The sequence below is a fragment of the Anas acuta genome, chromosome 1, assembly GCF_963932015.1.
Source record: "Anas acuta chromosome 1, bAnaAcu1.1, whole genome shotgun sequence".
NCBI classification, from domain to species: Eukaryota; Metazoa; Chordata; class Aves; order Anseriformes; family Anatidae; genus Anas; species Anas acuta.
Window position 1 is genome coordinate 100,705,094 of NC_088979.1, and position 21,978 is coordinate 100,727,071.

Genomic DNA, 21,978 nt, shown 5'->3' on the forward strand with positions numbered 1-21,978 from the left:
CTGTAAATTCTACAATAAAACCAACAGTAGCTAACAGTGACCAGTAACTGTGGTGAAATATGATGACACACAAATACTACGTACTACATAAATACTACATAAGACACATAAACTAATGGTATTAGTTTATTACAGCTAGTTGTTCTCTCTGAATTTTCAGGGGGCATAAAATAATTATGCTGACATCATAACTATTTGTGTGAAATCTCATATGTAAGTACTAAGAGCCTAGACTGAAAAATACATGGAATGCCATAGTACTATATTATGGAAGTGAATATAAGCTCTTTTGTATCCTTAACAGGAAGTTCTCGTATAAAAAAATATACGTTCTTAAAATACTGTCATTCATGGCATAAACTTCTACTAAGCCACTGACCCTTGTCATCATGGTTCACTTATTAATTTATCTACCACCTTATACAAAAATGACTGTGAGATTTCTGTATTCCATATGCTGCTGCAGTGCTAAGTATAGACAATACAATTTTATCAATCAAGTTTTTTCAATTTTCTGCATGTTCTTAGATGACATGGTAGGGGACTGATGCAGAACCTGAAAACACTGCATATATGCATTATGTATCTAGCTGTGTGTGTGCACATTCTTTAAATCTTTTTTTTTTTGTTGTTGTTCTGCAAAATAGCAGTAATTTATATCTCATAGCTGAACACTGTACGCTGATTATTTTACATTTGTGTGGTGTATTGCTACAAGATGCTTCTATGCGTGGCTTATCATGTGTGTCTAAAAAAGCTTTGAACTCAGCATATACTATGCAGGTGGACACTTGTATTTTGCTTATAACAGAACGTACAATTATAAATGTACTTCTACAGGTGTTTTTCATGTGCTAACAAAACAGGTTGAAGATCTCAAAGTGGACTATCTCACAAACACAAACGGAAATACTTGACTTTCCAGAAAAATTGTCCCCCTACGGGGCAATTAACAAATGCAGAAAATCCGAGAATCTGAATATACACCAAAAATTATTTGTTATTAGGAAACTTTGTTCTTATTCAAAAACATCACCAGCCTTGTCAAATGCCAGTTATTCAGGTTAAATATCATTCCAAATGGATGTTGTTGGTCGTGGGGTTTGTTTGTTTGTTTGTTTTTAAATAAACTGTAAATACAGCCAAAAAGTTACTTTGCCACGTGCATCTTTTGTTAAGATCTTCCAAAACCTAGTTAAAGGGACACCCTTAGTGAGAATATTAGAAAAACTAAACACTGAAAAATGAAATATAAAATTGTTCAAGTGAGCAGTATTCTAAGTAAAATGAACATAATGGGCTTCAAAAAAAGTAAAAACAAATCAAAAAAGGCAATCATCAACTATTGTAAGATTTAAATTAGGTGTGCTATGAAGCTGAATTCATTCTGGTGTCAAATCTGCATGAAGTACTCTGCATGTTTTAGTTTCATTGACATTTAAAGTATGAAAATATTAGTATTAGGCCACACTTATAAATGGTACTTGTTTATAAATCATTCTGTGCTTTACCATAATTATGCTGTGCTTTATCTAATGCTATAAATTATATTAAAATTCATGGCTTTATAAAATATAAAAGATGCAACTGACCTATATAGAAATGTTTAGAAAAGCCCAGCATTTAAAATAAAGCCTTGCAATCCTTTATGCACACATGAATATCCCATCCCACCAATAAACAGAAATATGCAGTGTTTGCATCTTCAGATATCTTTAAGAGACAGTGTAAAAGAGCAGTAAAGGCAGTAGCGAAAAGAGGTGGCATTATGTTAGGAACAGTAGTGCTAGTGGGGGAAACCAGTGCTGCTCTTTGCCTTTCAATTTGGCTTGCTGCTGTGTGGCCCATTAGGAGGTATGAACTGAGAAAGCCCCTAATGTACCTGAAGACAGAAGGCTAATTTTGAAATGCACACAGCAGCTAAAGCAACTACCAGCCTCGCATGTGAGCAGCTGAGATTACTGGAAGTTCACAGCATGAAATAGCAACAAATTAGAACAAATTCTAATTGTCTTTACCTGGAAGAACAAAAGTCTGTCTTAAACTCTCTAGGCATCAGAAGTGGAAATGGGTAGGGCACAATATGAGCTGCATTTTCTCAGAGGAGTCTGACCTCTTTTTTTTCCCTGCACAAAATTTTCTCAGTCCAGTCATGAAAACCTTCATCTGAGATTCTACTGAAGCCTATCATTGATTTATAAATTGTAAAATCAAACAAAACTTTTATTTGTGTGCATCTCACTAAGACGTTAAAAAATTTAATTATGTATGCAGTCTTGCTCTGAAAAAAGCTTTCTTCTGAAAAGTATCCATACTCACATGTGGCATCTTCTTTCATATCTTAATTTAAGACTAAAATTAATCTTAATTTAATTAAAACTAGGCTTAATTTAATTTAAAATTAAATTATCTTTTTTACATCTAAAATAAACTTTAAAAACCTGTTAAGTTTTAAATGTAGAATATTTCCAAATTACACACACTCAAAAAGAAAATATCCTGTGTAATTTAAATAAGACAGGACTAATTTTTATCTTTATTTCTGTAAAATTGGTCTCTATAGCCTTACTTAGCCTTAAGCCTTAAACTTTAAGCCTTACTTGCTTAAGCCTTACTTACGATTTTCCAAAATGTAAAAAAAATGTAAAAAAAAAAAAAAAAAAAAAAAAAAAGAGAGAGAGAGAGAGAAAGGAAAAAAGGCAAGAAACCTTCTTCAAAACTATGTTCATCAGAAATGCTGATACCGTGGTGTTTAGAATAACAAATATTGAAAAATATTTTCATTCACTGTGTCAGGAATGAGAATGTTAAGAACTGTCAAACATTATTCAGCCTGAGCCCAGATCCCCTTGACTAGTCCTTCTCTCCATTAGGAAACTTCAAATTGATTTGAGTAATAATGAAATCTAAACTATTTTGAACACATTTACATTAGGACAGTAATTATATGAAATATTTAACATAAACAAAAGTTTCTATGCCACTGTCATTTTATTCTTAGAGGGAATCATGCACTAAGGAATGAACCAAAAGTTATTTAAAAGCTAAGTACTATAGTCTGGTTGTAGTACTATAAACCTTATTTATCATGCATTATCAAATACACAGTTGACAATATTTGGTTTGCTAGTATGGACCTCTGAAAGCTTCAAAATATTTTGACAATTCATTGAAGATATGTCACCAAAATATTTAAATAAACCGTATCATGTTGATAAAGGCAATACTTCCATGTTACTACCGAGAGTGGAAATCACTACTGAGTGATTCATAAGTGTCTTCAGCATTCCCCTTGGATAGAACAAATTCCCTGTAACAGCTGGGCACGTGATGCTATCTAAGCCTTTAAATTAATGTTTAGGGAAATAGATATTGAAGAGGTCTTTAAATACATATATATTGAAAAAGGAAGGATCTGTAGCTTCAAGATAAAATAAGGTAAAGGTTAAAAAAAAAAAAAAAAAAAGATAAAATAAGATAAAAATGTAAAATCTTACATTCACCTTTCAGAACAACAAAAGAAAATCTGTGTTTTGAATCTTCTGTATTCCAGCATTCTGTATTAAGATTTAAGGAGTTAGCAAATACATCCCAGCGAAATTTTTGTGATAGAACTCAGGAAAAGATGCTGTTTCCATCGTGGATTGAATTAAATCTTTGTTCTATGTAGTGTGTTCTGACTTTTAACAAAGATGAAAGAGCTTTTATAATGTTACTTTATAACCAGTACAAGCTGGGACTCTAAACAGTAGTGACAGGAACATAGTATGATGACTCTGAACAGTCATTAGAATTTCACAAAAGCAGGAATCATTATTGCCTCCATGCTGGTGGTTTTAGCAGAGGTGTGTTGCATAGATGATCATGGTTAGAGCAATGAAAAATAACAAAAACAAACAAAAAATCATGGGATCTTTCACAAAAGGTAACACTCAGTTGTGTTGGGAATAGAATCTCTCAAATAGTAAGGTCAGTTGTACTCCAGAGGCTGACAGGAGTGTTGAAATGTTGAAATACTACTTGCAACAAGATATACACGGACACATCAGGTAAGTAAGATTACCCAAGCTGTTCTGCTAAATTTTTCTAAGATAGTGTATGGTCCCACATGATCCCTCCTGCACATGCATGACCCATTACTATAGATTATCATAAAACATGTGCAAAACACCCTTTAGCTATCTGAACTGTGTACAAAACACTATTCCACATTACTATTTCTGTGGTTGTGTAAACAGTTTCTGCTGAATTTTATATTACCTATGTTCAGTTTAATCAGTTTTTCCATCTGCAGCAGGAACTACCTAGGTTAGTCTCTTGGATGACCAGATTCTCTGTACAGGATGTTAATGAACCTGGAATTAATCAGTCAATCAATGGGTACAGGTAGTGCCTACCAATTGGTCTAGGCACAGCAGAATTCCCCTGCGGGAATTCTGTCCAAAAATTCCTGCCCAGGGAACTCCTGTTGGAATTAGTCAGGGGTGGGCCCTGTTAGTCACTATGTCTCAAGTTTGTCTGTTGTCTCAAATCAGCCCATTGTCTCATCTATGAGAATCTAGCTGGGGAGTGCCTCAGTGAATTGACTTGTGTGCACTGGGTATGTACACAGGCACAGATATGATACCTGGCTGCATCAAGATTATAACTATAAAACCTATTTGAATACTAACAATTTACATTCCTTATATTTTATTACAGGGCTCTTTTTGTTTAAATGAGTAAGGGAAACACACTACTTGCAACAACTTTTGGATTGGTCAAAACAGCAATCCACTGTGCATTTTGAGGACCGGACAGCATTATCCAGACTATTTCCTTAATTTTATGTAGCCATATATTTACCTGAAAAGTATAAAAAATCAAAAGAATCATAAGTTACTTCAAGGGGAGGGTTACTTATTTTAGTTTTTACTCATGTTAATAATAACACTTACAAGTGAATGTCATATTCCTGTAAGAGTCACCATTTCCCTTTCATTCATTATGAATAACATGGCCTTCTTTAAAACTCAGAAAGAAGAGGCCTCAATAATTTTAAGAATATAAATAATTAAGGAAATGTCCAGACCAGTATGTCATTATTATCTTTGATTTTAAGATCACTTGTAGTTTTCTAACTTGCTAGCTTCACTTTCATGAGTGTACTGTAAACATGTTAAAAGAGCTCCTGCTGATTCAAAAAATACTTTTGTTGCCTAATGAGTATCCATAAATAAATAAATAAATAAATAAATCACAATTTCTAAATTATTGTATCAACAATAGACTGTGATATATAAAAGTTAGATAGGTAATTGGAAGCAAGCAGGAAGAAGAAAAGAGTGAGAAATTCAGTGCTTAATCAGGAAAGATACAAATAACTGAATATGTGTGCGCATATACATATATATAATGTTGTGACCTAATGAAACTATGAAGTGGGAAACAATTAAAAAACCCTGTTCCCCATTACTCAAACCTTGAGGTGAATTAAACACATTTGTTCTTAAATGTAAAAAAAGTTAATGAACAAAGCATGAGACAGAATCCTACTGCCATAAGCAGATCTACAAGGAGTTTGCAAAGACGTTATCTCAAGCCAATTCCTCACAGCTACAGTCCTGCAGATGTGTGCATGGTTTGCCTTAGTACATTGTTTGGTTCATTCCTCAGCACCAGTTCTGCTCATGGAAGGTGCCTCTGGGCACTCACATTGTTACATTGTTACAAAACAGTGCCATGGCCTTTCTTAATTCTTCAACAAGGGAAACTTAATTCCTTTCCATGTCATTCTGTCTCTGGCATTCCTGCTTCCAGACATTTTAACCCCTTCTTCATTTAGGTCTCCTTGCCCTCCATGTCAGATCATTCTTTGGTCACAAATTACCGTTGCTGATCAGTTGCAACTTGAATTTCCCCTTCATTATCTGTACAATTTCAGTAAGCTGAAGACAAACATTCAGATTGGTTTTACAGGCCAGAGCTCTTACAGTTCTCATAACACAGCTGTATTGGAAGATTTTGGAGCTCTTGTGTAATATCCAACAATGTAGATATGCTTGAGTAAGAAGTATCCTTTCTTGTATGTCTTGACAGATATATTAGGAGACTTCTCTTTGACTTTCATACATCAAAATTCAGTGAATATATATAAACTTCTATTGTTTATAAGTCTTGTTATATGAAGATTGAAGCTGAAGTGAAACAGAATATTCTGAAATATGATACATAGTTTAGAATATAACAAAACAAGCTTTCTTATCTTTAAAGTTAAGTAAACAAGACATCAAGTAAAACTTAAAAGGCTGGAATAGTATTCTGACATCTGCCACAGAGAAAAAAGAAAAAAAAAAAACAAAAAAAAAAAAACAACTGCTAATTTCATTTACACATTTCTGAAACCAGACCAATTCACTTTTATCTTATTAAAAACCTAGTTTTCTACTCCTTGCAAGTCCTATAAAACTAGATAACTAAGCCTCAAGAAGTTCATTTCAAGACAACAGAAGTAAAAGAACAGCTGAAATTCTTTCATATTACACATATACAAAAGTATAAACAACATTGTGACAGCTGTACTGAAGACATAAATTTTTAATGCGATTTTTCTCACTCAGGTTCCTCAGGAGAAAATGGACTCAAAATAGCAATTATGATTTATTATTGCACTAGGGACAGGGTACTACACAGTTGCTGCTTGTCTTTAAGAAAGGCTTAACAATACAATTTTTATTAAAATTGTAAGAACTAACATTAAAATGAATGCTTATACAGCTGGTCTGCTATTAGATATGAAGTATACCTGAACAAATAAGAAACAATAAAATTTAGACACACATGCACTAATGAAGCATCTACATGTATATAAGGTATAGGCTTGACTCTACAGCAGATTTCAAAACTTGTAACACCTGTAGCAGATGATATAAAATCAGTACACAGAATTCCAGTTACTCATTAGAGGTCTTCTGAGTAGGTTAACTCTTCAATTCTCATATAGACTTTCCTTAACTCTTCAATTCTCATATAGACTCTCCTTTGCATGCCTAGCAAGGTAGCAGATCTGTCTCCCACAAGAGATATATAGAATCATAGTATGGATCAGGTTGCAAGGGACCTTACAGACCATCCAGTTCCAAGCCCCATGCCATGGGCAGGGACACCTCCCATGAGACCAGGTTTCTCAAAACCCCATCCAACCTGGCCTTCCAGGGATAAGGTATCCACAGCTTCTCTGGGCAACCTCTTCCAGTGCCTCACCAACCTCTAAGTGAAGAACCTCTTCCTTAATATATAACCTCAAACTATCCCCTTAGAGTTCAAAGCCCCTTTAACTAAATGCCCCTGTAAAAAGTCCCTCTCTAGTTTTCTTGTAGGCCCATTTATATACCTGAAGGCCACTATAATGTCTCACCAGAGCTTTCTTTTCTCCAGGCTGAGTAACCCCAACTTTCACAGACTATATTGATAGAAGAGGTCCTCCAGCCCTCTGACACACAGGGAGAAAAAACATTGTTCTTAAGGATAAACAGAGGCATTGTGGCAGTTTGCTTTTCACTCTTTTCTTGTAGAAATATGAAAGTAGGGAAGCCATGAAACTTATTGACACATAATCACAACTTTGCTGAGAAGAATGCAAAGTCAAAGGCTGTACAAGAGAAAAGCCTTCAGTGGATTATTTCAAACCTTAGAGAACCATAGCATAGCAAGAAAGTCCTGTTCATATTTTGGCCCAGAGAAATGTGAAGAAAAATGTCGGTTGAGTCATTACAGGGATAAAACTAGAGGTAAAATGGGACATTTTCAACGACAGCCAGACAACTATATAACCTCAGGTTTATTTACACATCCACTGAGAGAGTTACCAAAATGCAAAAGAAGCAAAACAAGGAACTATTAGACAGAACTATTCAAAAAATCACAGAATCACAGAATGGCCAAGTTTGGCAAGGACCTCTGAAGATCATCTAGCCCAACCCCCTGCCGAACAGAATCACCTAGAGCATGATGCGCAGGATGGCATCCAGGCAGGTTTTGAGTATCTCCAGAGGAGACTACACAACCTCTCTGGACAATCTGTTCCAGTGTTCTGTCACCCTCACAGTAAAGAAGTGACTTCTCATATTCAGCCACAACTTCCTGTGCTTCAGTTTGTGCCCATTGCCTCTCATTCTGTCACTGAGCACAACTGAAGAGACCAGCTCTTCAACCTCTTGACACCCTCCCTTCAAGTATTTTCACACACATTGATGAGGTCTCCCCTCAGTCTTCTCTTTTCCAGGATAAACAGGCCCAGTTCTCTCAGCCTGTCCTTGTAGAACAGGTTCTCCAGTCCTCTAATCATCTTTGTCTCCCTCCTCTGGACTTGCTCCAGTAGTTCTATGTCTGTCTTGTACTGTGGAGCCCAGAACTGGACACAATTCTCTAGGCGTGGCCTCACCAGGGCTGAGTAGAGGGGGAGGATCACCTCCTTTCACCTGCTGGCAACATTATTTCCTCTTTCCACTCTTTCCTGCGGACGCCCCAGGATACCATTGACCTTCTTGGCCACAAGAACTCACTGCTGAATGGAGCTGCTGTCCACCAGGATTCCCAGGAATGCAGAGCTGCTCTCCAGCAGGTCAGCCCCCAGCCTGTATTAGTGCTTGTGGTTATTCCTCCCTAGGCACAGGGCCCTGAACTTGCCCTTGTTGAACTTCATGAGGTTCTTGGCCTAACTCTCCAGCCTGTTGAGATCCCTCTGTATGGCAGCGCAGCCCTCAGGGGTATCAGCCACTCCTCCCAGTGAGCAAACTCACTGAGTACACTCTGTTTCATTGTCCAGGCCATTGATGAATATGTTGGAATAATTTATAACAATAACTTATAATAACTTATAACTGAATAACACTGGACCCAGCACTGATCCCTGAGGTTCACTGCTAACTATAGGTCACCAAATACACTTCACCACTAAGCACAACCTGCTGTGCTCTGCCATCCAGACAATTATTAATCCACCTCATTAATGAAACTCCTTCTTAGTTTGAAACACACAAATACACACACAAAAAACAAACAATATAATTATGTGGGAAAAAAAAAAAAAAAAAAAAAAAAAAAAAAAGAGCTAACTAAATCTGAATTAAAATAATTTTGAAAGGTTAAACTTAGAAAGTCACATGGCCTCCAAGGTATCAAATGCTTAAAGATAGCTTCTGATACTGTAGAATGTACCAGTGTAACAATATCTCATTAATATTGCATTTTTCATCCTCCTGACCAGTTATTATTGTTTTGTTATTTTTTGTTTTTAAGGGGAAAAAAAGAGCACACAATCTTTCCTCCATTATAACCATTCTGTAATATATTTTTACTTCAATAGATTTTCCAAGTTTGCATGAAAAGCACAACTTACACTGAACAAGAGATTTTTGGGGGGAAGAATGTTGACTATAATAGCTCCTCTTTTGTTTGCAAAACAAAATATTTCTTCCTATTATTATGATTTTCGAACAAAATGTATACTTTAATTTTGTCAATTCAGTCATGTTTGAAATCCTTTATTTCTTCTGCTGATGATTTTCAGGAAACTTTTACCAGCCTAGTATTTCCACCAGGTGTTTTCTCAGACACGGTACATTTATTCCAGGTCTCGCTGCTTCAATATGAAGTTAGAGCTTTGGTAATTGCCTATCATAAAAGAACAGTTTCTAATACTGTATGCATATATGCTTTTCTTTCAGCAAACATCTTTAAGGAACAGGAAACATTTTAATGATGCATTTATAAGAAAGCATGCACTTGATTTGTAGGAATGTTATCAACATGTAACTGATTTTAAAAGAAGATATGTCTTCTGTAATTCAAACTGTTTTTATAGTCTTTTAGCATTTATTCCCAAAAATCACAACAAATCAAATTTGCCCATTCACGCTTTTTCTCAAGTATTAAATAGCATACACTAAGTCAATTAATGCCAGATTTAAGATAATATTTTATGCATCTGGAGAAGAGTAGATGAACCTCCAGAGTTTGACAAAAATAATTTAGACTGTAAAGTCTAAACCCTTTGCTAAAGGCCTGTGGAATTTAGATACCTAGATGCATTTTTTTTTTCATATCTAATTCAGGTACTGTTAACATTGGCACCAGAGGATTTTTCCAAAAAGTATATTTTAAGAGATTTATAGAACAGTGAGTATTATCATATTGCAGTTGTATAGCAAAAGCAGTGTGATCACAACATGTAACAGTACTAGGTAAGTTTAAAGGTAGAAATAATATAATTTTAAAAATATTGGTGATAACTATTGAATGTTGTTCCTGAAACTAAAGGAATAATTAATATCTTGAAATATGTTGTTGAGATCTTTATCATGGAAAGGAGAGTAGGATACTACAGGTTATTTATAGGGTCCTTTTATTCATATGCTAAATCAGGAACATGAATATTTAATGTTTTTGACATATACAGAATTTAGGGCCTGAGTCTCATGTCCTATGCTTAGGTACATTTTCCCACATTCCTGTAGCGTTGGATTTACTACACATGCAAATATCTACCACATTAACTATGAGAATTATGTGCATGTATTGGGATTATGTGACAAAGTTTTGGTTGTGGAGTGGCCTCTGTGAGAAGAGACTAGAAGCTGCCCCACAGATCAGAGCCAGCTCCAGAAAGCTACAAAAATAACCTGCCACTGGCCAGAGTTCAGCAAGTGAGCAACACTAGTTGCACCACTGTGATAGCATAGTTCACAAAGGGAAATTAAATAAATAAATAAATGGGGGGGGTCATAAAGACACCTAAAAATAGCTAAAAGATATTTTTTCCCAATAAGGACCAAGGTATAGAAGTAGAACCACTGTTAGAGTCTGCTTTGGGGGGTTACTCACAGTGAAATTTTACCATGAAAATTCTGGATACATGTATTGGTTGTATAAGTGTCAAATATATCTGTGAATATTCTTTATACCACATACTGGAATTAATTGGTGAAAAAGACTTTTTACCGTAAAGAATTAATCTTCAGCACAGATTCTATAACCAGAATCAACCTAAAATATACAGGTGCATATTACTTGATATTACTATTGTTTATTTGGTTAAAAATGAACTGAAATCCAGAAATGGTTTGTCTGTTATTCTGTTTTACACTGTGGTTTGAATTGTTCCTGAAAAAAAAAATATTTAGTTTTAGTTTTTGTAATTAAAAAATGATTTATTTTTTTTCTAGTCACCACAAGAGGACCTAAATTATTAAGAAGCAAAATTGGAAGCAGTTATGATTAAACTATATATATACCAAATAAAAAATAGAAGCCAATAGCATTAGTGGCTGGATGTGTACTACACTTTCTTTTCAAATCAACTCTTCCTCTTTTTAGATGTTCTTCACATTTCTATTTTGCATAAAAGTTCCCATGGATAATTATATACCTGTTATTTAGCACATTTCCAATTACAACACACACACACACACACACACACACACAAAGAACAGCAGATTGCACAAGAATAACAGATTGCACAGTGTCAGAGTTAACAGGAAAATAGAAACTAAATGCCTAGTGATAAAAACTCAGAAGCAATGAGGTGAATTAAATCCATATAAAAGAATAACCCATTAAAAATATACAGTATATTTTCAAAGCATTCTTAAAAGTGTAGTAGATGTCTCTACATGAAGTGTCTAAACACAATACTTAAGTAATTAGTTTTTAGTGAAACAAAAATAAAAAAAAAAAAAAAGGAAAAAAAAGAAATCTCACATATAAAATCGATATAAAAAAATGAATACTTATAAAAGACCGGTAAAATCCAAGCTACCTCGTGATGAAAAATAAACAGATTAACAGATAATAATAATAATAGCAGTTATTATCATTATTAAATAATAATAGAAATAATAAAAAACGGTATTTTTAATATAACAAGATGTGAATTCATAGAATTTATCTGCAGAATTATTAATCACCTTTGTCATTTTAATTTGCTGTTATGACTTTAATTCAACCATGACTGCAAATATTAATATAGATTTTATTTTCATTTTAGATACATTATTCTGTAGGGTTCCTTGAACACTGAAGAACATGCCCCAAATTTTCTTATAATATCTGAGATTTATATAATTCCAGTTTGATATTTGTAGTGTAGAGCTAGCTCTTTCAATGCTGGTTAGAGTTATTCTCATCTCTTCACAGACCATTGAATATTTTACTGGTGTTTCTCAATATCTTTTCCCAAAGATCACCCATTACTCTACATGACAGGCAGGCTGATTGGGACTGAAATAATCTGGAAAGACTGTGCTGGGATGTCAACTGAATTAGTATATATCTACAAAGAGATCAATAAGGAAGTGATAATAGTTGTCACCTTTCTCTGCACTTGCTGATGCTTCTACTCTAGTACCACAGTTATTAGGCTCTTTCTTCACATTTATCCTCTCTTGGGAAAATATCTACACTGTCATCTTAAATTAGGACTTAATACTTCACTTGAGTTCTGCAAATCATCCCCAACTGGAACCTCACTGTCAGTGACACCACTATGAAGAATATTAGTTTACACTAATCTGTATATAAATTTGTATATAAACTCTTTGAACCATGCAGGCCTAAATGAATTGCTGCTGTGGTCCATTTTCCCCTCCTCTCCTGTCCTTTTTTTTTTTTTTTGGCTCAGAACTTCAAATAAATTAATTTTATTGACGTAATATCTACCACAATTTCCCAGAGTAGGAAAAGTTCTGTCTAAACTACCTTTGTAGTTTAGACAAAAAGCTTTATGTATTAATTGCTCTTCAACTTCTCTATCAAACCCAGAATTTCCATTTTATTCTGGTTGACACCTATAGGCTTTTCACTACAATGGCAGTTTTCTTCAAAAGCAAGTCTTAATTTAGGAATGGGAAAGAGAAGAAATAAAAATAAAAATAAAAAAATGATTTTCCTCACTCTTCATCTGTTGCTGATTGAACTTATAGTCTACCTGAAGAATTGTTAAGGTTGTACTTATTTCCAATAGATCTCTTTTTGTGAAGATCCTGTTAGATAATTAAAGACCTTAAAAATAAAGCAACACCAGCTCCCCTGCCCCAGCCCAGGAATAGTCCCACAACACCTGAGTTTGGTGAGCAGAGTGGGAAGCAGTTCCTTTGCAGTAACAGGCTCTGTCAATTGTTTAGTGGCCATCAACCAAACACAAGGCCTCAAATCAAGAGCAAGGTCAATCCAGAAAGTCCAGCAAACAGTGTGGGACAAGCAAAGAACAGCACTTTACACAGGCTACCTACAGCATAGCTCAAGTCAGAACTCAGTGCCTTAATCTGAGCTGTCTCCTAAACCATAGTCAGAGGATGTGGGTGGGGGTACCAGGTGAGACTTTTAAAGCCATTAAAATCTGTTGCTGCACTTAGGATCCTGACAGTACACATCTACCAACCATCTTTACTTAATATGTAATTTTTATGTTAACATTTTTCAAGGAAAAATACCTAAAACAGATTAGGATGACTGTAGAAAGTCCACCTAGGCCTGTGACAACAGCAGCTGTCAAAGGAAGTGAATTTTAGGGGAAATACAAGTGCTCCAGCACTGAGGGAGCCCAAAATTTCATAAACCAAATGTGGTTTGTATTTAGAGCAGCCAATCAGTTTTGCTTTTATCAATTTATCTAGCCTTCTTTTGGAACTCCTATAAATTTCAACATCTATAACAGCCTATGCTGAAGAATTTCAAAGTTTATCTATATGTTTCCAGGGGTTTCAGTTATATTTATAAAATCTGGCTGCTATTCTATAGGAAGTTTCAGTTTCTCATTGGGACTCTGGAGCAACATAGTGGGTGCTGAACACATGACCCCCAAATTACGTATGTATTCTGAAGTTTTACTTCAGGCCTTCTCTAGTCTGCAACCATAGAATGAATGCTCATTAGAAACCAAAGCACATAGATGAGCTCCTGTGGCACATCTTCCAGTTTGTTGAGAGAAGCTGGCACATGCTTTGATGCAAACTAAAGAATTTTAAGGAGACAAAATTAACTTAAAACAAATATTGTCCTATTTCAGTGAAAAAAAAAATAATAATGTATCACAGAATCACGGAATTGTAGGGGTTGGAAGGGACCTCAAGAGATCATCAGGTACAACCCCCCTGCCAAAGCAGGTTCCTAGAGCAGGTTGCCCAGGTAGGTGTCCAGACAGGCCTTAAATATCTCCAGAGAAGGAGGCTCCACAACCTCCCTAGGCAGCCTGTTCCAGTGCTCCATCACCCTTACCATGAAGTTCTTTCGCATTTTGGTGCAGAACTTCCTGTGATCCATTTTTTGGCCATTGTCCATTGTCCTTTCCCCACAGACCACTGAAAAGAGGTTGGCCAAATCCCTCTGTCTCCCACACTTAAAATATTTGTAAACATTGATAAGATCCTCTCAAAGCTGAACAGACCCAGCCTTTCCTCGGAAAGAGGCTCCAGGCCTCATATCATCTTTGTTGCCCTCTGCTGGACTCTTTCCAGGAAATCCCTGTCTTTTTTTTTTTTTTGTACCAGGGAGCCCAGAACTGGACACAGTAAACACATGTACTACTGGACACATGTAGCCACGCTGAGTGAGAAATCCCAGTTTATCTCCTGCAAGAAAGGCATGGTATTCTATATTTCTAAAATATCCTTCTATCCACATACTGTTCACCCTTCTTTTTTTTTTTTTTTTTTTTTTTTTTTTTTTTTTTTTTTGCCTGGGCTGAAGACTCCTGGCTTTCTTGCACATTCATTGTAAAGCACATATTCCACATTTGTATTTCCTTCTTACTCCTTGACCGAGTCTACTCAGTTCTACTATGTCAAGGAAATAAAACTGCAAAAAGCACTCAAGATGTAGTAAGCAAAACGATGTGTTTTTTTTTGTTTGTTTGTTTGTTTTTTGTTTTTGTTTTTTTTTTTCATTAGGAAGAGGGAAAACATGTACTTACTTTGAATACCCTCTCAATATTCACTACAATAGGGATTTTTTCTGAAAAAAAAAAAAAAAACAAAAAAAAAACATGCCTTTCTTTGTACAATATCTCTTCATGAATTACTTTATACAAGGAAGAATGAAACAATTCCTTTCAGCATTAAATGATTATAAGAACTGATCATATTGTATTTAAGATGTCTGCTGTCCTGTAGCAGTTATTTCTCTGTGGTAAATACTGGACTATTTTGAATCCATTACCAAAACACATGAAGTAATCATTGAACATTCCTACAAATTTATTACTGCTATTCCTTTTGTACTGTTGCTGGAAAATTCTAATTTTCACTTTATATATTCTTCATTTAACAATATTAACATTTTTTGATTTGAAAAAAAACCATCTCCTACCTTGGATGAAAACTTCTGTGGATTTCTTCACTTTTTACATTTTCAAGTTCGGATCATAGAAAATTGCATATATGTTGTTATAATATGAGGAACAAATGCAAAAAAAAAAAAAATGCAGTCATAATATTCTTAGGCTGAAAAATAAGAGAAACTGAATTTTTCCTTTTTTTAAACAGTAAGTTTTACATTTGCCGTAGAAGGCTTACTGGGTAAAATAAGACATTTAAGCAACAGCTTCTGATCTGTGGAGATTAGGATTTCTTTTGTTTGTTTTTTCTTTGTTAAAGCACAGTCTGTAATCATCACAACACTGTAAAAATATAATTTCTTTTGCATCAAGTCATTAGTACTGCTAAGAACTAATTGGAAGCCAATGTTCAAGACAGTGGAACTGCTACAGATTCACAGAACATATAGACACAATCATTTAAAAATTCAGCATGCTTCACTGTCTTTATATAATTTATTCCTCCTTTTCCAATTTTTGCCTAACAACAATGCCGTAAATTAAAATAAAACCCAAATAAAAAAAAAAAAAAGAAAAAAAAGAAAAAGAAGAAATCCAGTCAGTTGTTCATGGGCTTGATTTAATTTGTACTGATGTAGAGTTAAAACAATATCAGCTAAACAAATAACTATATTTAATGAAATGTTTGTTTGCTTGTTTGTTTGGTAAAGACAGGAAAAGAACTTGCAATACTCTTAGAAGGAAAAAAACAATAATTAAGAAAAATCATAAAATTCTGGTCTTCAAGCCTATTTTCTAATTCCGTGAGTAACTTTAAGGCCTACACATGAAATTTAGGCCTTCTTTACTTCTGAGGATTGCTCTGATTCTTGAACTTAATAATTTTACTTGTTTCAAAGTTTCTTACAATAGATAACAATGCATAGAAAGGGTAGTGTTAACTACACCACTTTAAGCAACACCAGCCTCTAATATAGCTATACAGAACTTGCTAACTGCTGATGTTCAGTACTTTCTTGGGCTATGATTCAAAGATTTTTCTGGTGATCAAGAAGATTTTGTTGCCTAAACTTGTATATTGTCATGAAATACTGCAGTTTCAGTTAATCCACTTCTCAAGTAGAAAAATTTTACTGAACATCTTTTTACAAAAAAATTACTGAATACACATATAGAAAGTGAGATATGGCCATCAGATTCATCTCAGTTTCACAAGTGAAAAAGTGAGCTGGATACTGTTTAGTGGTCTTTACTTAAAATCATACTAAAATATGACAGAGTTCAAAGTATAATCTATTATGCAGAAAACCACAATAAAAAATGTTTTGACTATAGGATTGAGCTTCTATCACTTAAAACAAATACATGAAACTAAACAACCAAGAACAAAATTTGTATATGTAATTGGAAAGAAAAAGAATGGGTAGAAAAAATGATTCATAGAGTTTTCAAATTTTTGTGGAATGTGTTAGTAGTTCTTTTATATTTTTACTTTTATATTCTAACTTCAACTTAAATATCTGTAACAGCAGATGAAGTAGTCTTTATTTATTCAACTAGTGATTTGCAGCACAATTTGTTTTATATAAAGCTCAATACAGTGTTTTCTATCTTCAGCAGAAATACCTATAAGGTTTTTTAAACTGAAAACTTTTTATAGAGATCTAAGATTTGAATAAAATAAAATAGGCTATGATTTTTGATTACACTGTGTAGAATACTTCAGAGTATAATGCTAAAATTTAATATTGGAATTTGGTAAATATTTCAAAACAAGTGCTGAAGAATCAACTCATTTTATATGTATTAGGTACTGTAAAAGCCTTTTTTTTTCAGTGTTAAAATGTTACAAAGGCTTATTTCCAATTGAATAAAACTATTCAAATAAACCTTTCATCCATAAGATTGTATATGGCATGAATTCATTTGATAAAATGTATATTAAGCTTGCATTCAAAAGTCTCTCTCCTATGTGGATCATTTATTTTAAAGGTAGAAGTCTGAACATTTCCTTCTCCTGGGATTTTTTTGCCCTTTATACTTCTTGGATTACAGTTCTAAGTAACACTTTATTGCCAATCTACACAGATGAAGGTTAACTTTTAGAGAAAGTGTATTATTTTAAATAAACTTTTTCTATACTGTTTAAACTTCTTATGCTGAGAAAGGTTGGCCTTACAACTAACGGCTATAATTTCATTTTCTAAAATCCTTGTATTATAATTAAGGATAAATAAATAAAGGTAGACTATTCCAATGAACCAGTAATTTGCCTGCTGTAGTTACAGCTGGCTGGGATTCATGTTTGCTGGGTATATTCCCACAGGTGGTTTGTCACTGCTTGAGCAGAGACTGGCTTGGATTAATAAACATGTAGTTAGGATGTTGGTTAGAATTAGGCAAATTCTAATTTAAACTTTTTGGGCAAAAAAAATCTGCAGTGAGACCTTGAGGTAAAACAATGTAGTGGAACTGGAGGAAAAAAAAAAAAAATATATATATATATATATATATATATATATATATATATATATATATATGGAATGGAAGCAATGTAAGTTTTGGAAGTAAATGGCTTAAGATTTTGCACAGGTATTAATTTGGAATATATTTTTATTATTCTATAAAATGTAGAAATACAAAAAAAAAAAAAAAAAAAGTGTAGAAAAGTAGACAATAGAAATGTATTATAAAAGTGTCTCAGCAGTCAGTTCTCCAGTTCTCGACCAGCTTTTTAATTTCCCTTCTCTTTTCTTTTTGTCCTGATGTAGCAACTAACTTTGCATATACATATATCATATGCATGCACATTTTTATATCCATTTATCATTCATATCCATTAATAGACATTGTAGAATGGTGCTGCTTAACTTCAATGGTTTATTCTAAAGCTCAAAGTCAAAATCAAAAAAGTGTCTTCTGTACTTCTGTACCTCCTGTACGTGTTAACAGGTCTACATCTATCAGTAATCTGATATAATTACATCCTGTGCAGTTAAATAGTTCTGTTCAGAGATGTGGTGCTGGAAACATTAATTCCTGAGAGTTTGAAATAAAGAGGCACATTTAATACCTTTAATATCATAGAATTTAATTTTTGTCTAATCTTGCTTTTTAGTAGTTGAGATTTCCACATGGGGGAGATCAGAAGAATTACTCTGCAGGGTCCAATCAGATTTCCACTTAATGCACTCATCAGTCTTCAGCAGTGGCCAAATGCTACAAAATGGTTAAGAAACAAAAAGAATACAAAGGAATTCTTTCTCTCTGATACCCTACAGATTTTTCCAGTTGCTTATCTATCCAGTAAATCAGACTCATGTCTGCACTTTTAATAGCTAGTAATAGAACTATTTTCTCTATTTTCTTTAAAATATAAAATAATAATAGTAATTATCAGTATGTTTATTTACAATATATGCTTAAATGAGAAATATGTTACTCTAAAGAAGACTTTATACTATAAGTAGAAAAAAAATACATACAATTCTGTCCAAATTCTTCCAGACAGTCAAATGGGGATGTCTTCCATAAATATTCAAAATTTTCTTCCCAAAACAATGATAAATTCTTCAGGATTAAAATAAGTAGGCTTCCCTGAAAAGCATCTTTAGAAGTAACTATAAGTGACAGCAATGTTCACAAACCCTGTTTAGCAGAGAAGGTACTTATATGATCTAAAGAAACAAGAAATTACCAAAGAAAGCATTTTGCTTGGGATGAGGACAACTTTGTAAATATTCATATGCAGCCAGAGAACTATTGTTCAGCTAATATCAGTTCAATGTTGCGACAGGTCATTTCTTGCTCTGAACCTGGGAGAAATAGTTTCATGCCAAGTCATCAGTGGACAGTATAGTTCTCAGAAGGGGAAAGATCCTGGGATCATTTTAAATCAGTTGTTCAGAAAACTGCTTTGATTTTATCATCCATTCTTGCTGAATTAGACCAAACTGCAATATGAGTGGTCAATCTTTCATTCTGTGTTCTTGTATCTTTCTTTTTCCCCTTAGTGGAAACATGTAGCTTTTCATTTTCAGGTTTATTAGGTTTATCAGGTTTATAGGCATGGAGAGTATTGGAGTTTGAGTTCTGGAAACCAGGAAATTACAGGTGAGTATTTTTCTTTTAAAGATTCCTCTCAGATATTGATATAATTGTGTGGAATAATCCTTGTTTTGGGTAATTCTATCAGAACAATAATGCATTCTGTTTCTCTCTACTGCCTAATGTAAATAAAGTTGCCTTTATTATACCAGACATACTTTGCTGCTTAGTCTTCTCTATTTTTCTTCCCAATCATAATACACATGTGATGGTGCCAAAAGATAACGCAGACAACAATCTAGCATCGTGTATGAGGACATACAACATGACTTGTTTAAGATCCTAATGTTTTTTCGAAAAGAGGTCTTTAGGAATGCACTCCAGCATCTGTCAAGGTGATCTTGGGCAGTTGAGATCTTTTTGACTTTTGGGATGAGAAATGCATAGTATGATAGCTCCCAATAAACAACTAGGTTTTATTTTCATTTACACCTTCTGTGTGTAAGGAGCAAGGGAGCAATGAGTGTTCTGCCATGGTTCAGTTTGCCTCAATGTGTTGGTTTTACCCTGCTGGGCAGATAAACTCCACCACAACCACTCTCTCACTTCTCCTCCTCAGCGGAAGGGGGAAGAAAATATGAAGGAAAAGGGCTCTGAGGCAGAGATAAGGACAGGGAGATCACTCCCATCAAGGGCAAAGCAGGCTCAAAATTGGCAGGTTAATATAATTTAGTGCCTATCACTAGCAGACTAGAGCAGTGTGAAACTAAAAGCAAACTAAAAACACTTGCCCCCCCATCTACCCTCTTCTACCTCTTCTCCCCGAATGGTGCAGGGAAACAGGAAATGGGGGCTACAGTCAGTCCCTAACACTGTCTCAACCGCTCCTTCATGGTCACTCTGCCCCTGCTCCACATGGGGTCCTTCCTATGGGATGCCATCCTTCCCAAACTGATCCTGTGTGCACTTCCCACAGGCTGCAGCTCTCCAAGAACTGCTCCAACATGGGTCTATTCCACGGGGTGCATCCAACAGAAGCAAACTTGGTTTGCCTGAGTAACACAGGCAGCCACTCCCACCAGACCTCTTGCACCACTGTCTGAAACAGGTCTGGAACAGAGTCTGCTCCTGCAGCTGTCCACAGGCCTCAGCCTCCTTCCGACCCCATCCACCAGGGGCTCCTCCACAGCTGCAGCATGGAGATTTACTCCATGTGGGACCCATGGGTTTCAGGGGGACAGCCTGCTCCACCATGGGCCCCTCCACAGGCCACAGGGGAACTGCTCTACTTGCACCTGGAGCACCTCCTCTGCTCTTTCTGCACTGACCATGGTGTCTGCAGAACAGTTTCTCACCAGCTTGCTCTCCCAGCTGCTGTGTCAGCAGGTTTTCCCTTTCTTACCTATGCTCTCCCAGAGACACAATCGATGTTGCTCTCTGGCTTAGCTTTGGCAGCGGCAGGTCCCTTTTGAAGTTCGCTGGAACTGGCTCTGGTCTGACATGGGGCAGCTGCTGTGCTCTGCTCACAGAGGCCACACATGCATCTCCCCATTACCAAACCCTTACCATGCAAACCCAATACACTCAAGGTAAAGGGCCAGACAAATAAACACATCAGTTCTACAATTTAAACTTCTGGGATGGGAAATGCATAGTATGATAGCTCCCAATAAACAATTAGGTTTTATTTTCATTTGCACCTTCTGTGTGTAAGGAGCAAGGGAGCAATGAGTGTGAATGTGCGAGGACCTGCATCAACATTATAATTAAAAATAAATCTTTAAGTCAAAAAAACATATTATGTAGCAAGTCTAGTATTTTGACATTTTAAAAATAGTTTATATATATAGTGCAAGGCAAATCATGCTTTTGATTGTTTTTGTTTGTTTGTTATTTTGTTTTTTGGTGTTTTTTCTTAACATGCATTTCTTAACATTGTCTTCTTATAGAAAAATAGCTTGTACAAAAGTAGAAACAGAGGATTATACTTAAATGCCCAAGTTATGGAGTTCAGGATTGATTTCCCCCTAGCTAGCCACTGAAGTTGATAGACAACAGAACACAGGAACACTAACTTACTGGATTGGGAGAGAACTGGGGACCAAAAGCAGGAATACAGACTAAGAGAGTATAATTGTTATGGTATTACAGATATTACTGTGACAATAAGATAATGAAGAGCAAAAGAGCCAAAAGTCCTCTTTTAATTCTTTCTGGGAGAGATCTTTAGCTCGGTGAAAAGGTATGACATACTTAAAAATTGTAATAGGTTACAAAGCAAAATGAGAATTGAGGATTAATCAAAAATGGACAAATAAACAAAAACATTCCTTTTTAGAAAGAAGAAAATAAGGGAATAACCTGTCTCTGCTTTTAATTTAGTTCCATGCAAGAGAACAAATGTTCTCTATTTTTCTATAGCAAGGAATGAACAACAGCAAATCTTTTCAAGGAGAAATGGAGGTATTGCTGCAAAATAAATTATAGTACTGATGTAGCATGGAAATGGTGGAGAAAGGGAAGAAAAACCCAAGACAGTTGTTACAGCTTCTCAGTGATGTACTGTATTTTGATAAGGCTTCGCACAGCTATGGTAAGACAGATGTCAAGCATTAGATGGG